Source organism: Frankliniella occidentalis, unplaced genomic scaffold (assembly GCF_000697945.3).
Source record: "Frankliniella occidentalis isolate FOCC.00 unplaced genomic scaffold, Focc_3.1 Scaffold45, whole genome shotgun sequence".
Taxonomy (NCBI): Eukaryota; Metazoa; Arthropoda; class Insecta; order Thysanoptera; family Thripidae; genus Frankliniella; species Frankliniella occidentalis.
Genome location: NW_026267175.1, coordinates 1,298,696 through 1,302,292, shown reverse-complemented (window position 1 = coordinate 1,302,292; position 3,597 = coordinate 1,298,696). Strand labels below are relative to the sequence as shown.

Here is a 3,597-nt window from a genome sequence, read left to right as displayed (position 1 = left end):
CCGCGTGCACGTACATATGTCTCTTCTCTCGCTGTCGTATTTCGAGCGGTGCAGACGTCGTGCGCGGCGGCGTGTGCCTCGCGGCGGCTTAATTGTGGTAATGAGGGGGGGGGGGTCGCTTGGAGGGAGCAGGACGGAGCGTCGCCGTCGTTGCGTCGCGTCGCGCGTCGTTGCCGCGGCAACCGACGCCAAAACCCCGTGTCGACGACGCGACGCTCGCGACGCGTGCAAGGTCGAGTGCGTGTGTGTGTGGTGTTGTTCTTTCAGAGGGGGCGCGGTGAGGCGGCAGATAAAGGGGACGGAGACAGACGACCTGGTGGACGGACGGACGGACGGCGTCCACGCGACGGACGGGCGGGCGGGCGGGTTGAACGACAGAGATAATGACTCCTCCTTCCTGCCGTCGCCCTGGCGGGTGGACTTGAACTCGAGATGAGCATCCCCCATCCCCTATCCTCGTCTCGTCACACCTTTCTTATCTACTGAGGTTTCCACTCTGCTCGTCTGGAACCTGAAGCCGGGATGGGCACAACAGCTCGGCAGTGTGCCCCGGTGTCAGGGCCTCGATCCCCCCTCCCCCCCTCCAACCCGCGCCTCACGCCACATGCACGCCGATTTGCACAAACCTCCGCGGGCACTTGTGTCGGAGAACAGCACGGAACACAGGCTTTGCTTCACTCGTACCCTTTCAACCCCGACACCCTCGTCCTCGTCCTGGGACGGGAGGGGGAGGGCCAGCTGCAGCCCCCTCCGCGAGCACCCCTCCTCCTCCTCCCCGCCCCTCATGTTCCAGCGAGCGACGCCACGAGCGACGCCGCTTGGAGGGGGAGGGAGCCGGTCGCGGCGGCGGAGGGGAGCCGGCCGGGTCGGTGTGGCAGTCTGGCAGGCAAGGCAAGGCAGTTGTGTTTCAAGCGCCCCGCCGGAGAGGTCGCCGCGCGAGGAGCCGCTGCAGCCGTGCCTCACCCGGGTGACCGCGGCCTGGCCGAGCTCCGCGACCTCCGCGACCTCCGCGTCGCGTGTCAGTCGGCAGCACCGTCGCGATAATAGCGTCCGCGGGTGTCTTCGGCCGGGTCCGCCGCCGCGTGACACACTCGCGAACGACGCGCGCCCGCCCGCCACAGTGAAGTGAACCGGTCCCCATATGAGGATAAACCAGTGCAAAGAGGATTAGCCAGTCCAACACCAGCGCCGAGTCCTCGGTAAGCATCGTGTCCGATGAAAGGTTGACGAGCCCGTTTTGCTGGACAAAACGCGCGAGCAAATGAATGAAAACGCCATGGTGCCGGCGGCCCCTGGGGTCGCGAAAGGCTCGCGGAGCGCAGGACGTCTAGTTGGGGTAGGTCGTCGTGTGCGTCGCGGCGCACAGGGCAAGGGCTGCGCCCGAGGGGTCTGTAAGCAGAGGGGAGGTGGAAGGAGCAGCTAACGAGGGCATAGTCATCTCGCTCCCCATCGCATTGTGAGGATGGCCCCGCTGCAGGGCGCGGCCGACAAGGACGGCGACAGCATCCGCCCGCCGCGCAGCCATACCGCACCCTCCTCACCCGCACCCTCGGACCAGCTCCTGCAGTGCAGCTTCTGTTTACGCAGCAGCCGGCAGCGGCAGCCACGTCTGTCCCACGGTGGGGTGCGTTGTTACCCCGGCTCCATAGCAGCCCGACAGTCCTGACAGCACAGAGCAGAGCACAGCCGCCGGGTTTGGTCTTTTTTCGTTTTCCTCCCCCGGACCGCAGCAGGTAATACTGGGGGAGTGTCGCCGGCGCAACAACGGCATGCAGGTGGGCTGCTGCCGCCCGGCTGCCGCTGAATGGGGACCCAACCCCATTGGGCACCTGCGCCGCGCCGCGCCCGGCCGCGTCCGTTGAGGGTGACGTTATAATCTCGGCAGGGTGTCTGGCTTCCGTCCCGGATGGCCCCGGCGGCGACGGACGCTGCCATACTGTCGCGCGGCTCTGCGCTTTCAGTTCCGGTCGAGAGACGAACGCGACGTCACGATGGCAAGGTTACCCACGGACTCCACCATACCGCCGCCGGCACCACGCCGTCAGCACCTCGCCGTCGGCAGCAGGCAGCCAGCCAGAAGGTTTTGGTCTCGAGCAGCTGGAACGAATAACCAAACCGGGCGTAGCCAAATGCGGAGCGGAGGCGTGTAAACGTATTCAAACGGCCCTACAGCCCATCGCATCACCCCACGTTAGCGTCAGCCGCAGGGGCCCTGGCCGGTGTCGGTGTCCGTGGTGGTGGTGTGGTGTCCCGCTGTGCCCCGCCACGCCACGCCCCGCAGCGCCCTGGTCGGAGCACTTATTAACATTTTTGAGTCCGTGGCCCGCATAGTACTTACCGCGAGACCGTTGGGACCCGCGCGCGACGCCCACGCCACGCAGCACCCTCGCTATCGCCGCGCTCTCATCTCTCGCGCTGTCCGACAGACACCTTGGCCTGGCCCCTCCGTCGGCGACTCCTGATCCGCGTCCTGCTCGGGTCCGCGTCGTCCTTCTCCTTCCTCCTCCTCCGGGCCGGCCCGGGCCCGGGAGGAAGTCGAGTCGTTACGGCCCAGCAGCCGCACAACAAAGACGCTCATTGTACGCATGTTGTGCCTACGGCGCGGCCCGGTGCTGTGCTGCGAGGCGGCGAGGCGAGGCGTGCCAGACTGGTTGCCGAGTGCTTGTGCTTGGCGTTGCTTATTCTCTCGCGCTCGCCGCTTATTTTGACTGGGGGGCCTGGGCCGGCTGCGGCGGGGGCGGCGGCGCTGCAGTATACGCCGCACTGCAGTGTTGCCAATGTCCGACGCGTTTACATGTCATGTTTAGAGACGCGCATTCCTGATGACGACGGTACGAGGAGGCGATAAAGTTTGGTTTGAATTCCCCTCGACCTTCTTGTCCCCCCCGCACGCCTCCTCCCCCTCCCCACGGACCCGTCCGCTCGCTCCACGGGCATCCCGAGTATTTCCTCCTGCGGCGAAAAACAAAATATTTCACGCGAGGGGTCCCCCGGCTCGGCTCAGCATCGGCCCCACCCGACCCGGCTGGAGGGGATCTTGTGTCGTCGTGACTCAATGTGGAGGACCCCCCCCCCCCACTCTCCTATCCCACAAACACCCTCGGCCGAAAATCAGCGTTGTTGACAGTGTACTCCGGGGCGGTGCCGTGCTGCGGCGATGGACCGCGGCTGCCTAGATTCGGAGCCCGCCGAGAGCGCGGTCGCGGCGCCGTGGGGCCGAGGCGGGCCGCCGTCGTGCCCCGTGGGTGCCGGGCGGCCGGTGCTGGCCCATAGGCCGGCCGGGCCCCGGGGGCTCTGGCAGATAAGCATCGCACAGCATCCAGAATGCCGCGGCCGAGTGGACCAACACACTCCCGAAATAAACGGACTCGATGACCAGCTCGCCCCTGGGGCCCCTGGGGCTCGGGGCCCAAGGACGACACCAAGGCCCTGCCGGTCCTGCCGCCGGTCCTGCCGGTGACGTGACACCCTCCGGGCGCACCCCGACAGGGAAGTGCCAGCGCACGCGCCGCGGCCAGCGGAGTAGGGACTTATTGTTTACAGTGATCGCGCCTGAGAGCCTTTAGAGGGAACATCCGCCCAGTGTCCCGCCGGTCC

General features: G+C 66.8%; 1 protein-coding gene across 2 annotated transcripts in view; it reads left to right on the top strand.

Moving 5' to 3' along the window:
• Positions 1-902: 902 nt before the first annotated feature.
• Positions 903-3,597, top strand: part of LOC113208301 (trichohyalin-like) — a 67,550-nt gene continuing 64,855 nt past the window's right edge. For both annotated transcript variants that reach the window (XM_052267022.1, XM_026425246.2), the window contains exon 1: positions 903-1,199. The gene's annotated coding sequence lies outside the window, so the exon portion shown is untranslated. The remainder of the gene's footprint in view (positions 1,200-3,597) is intronic.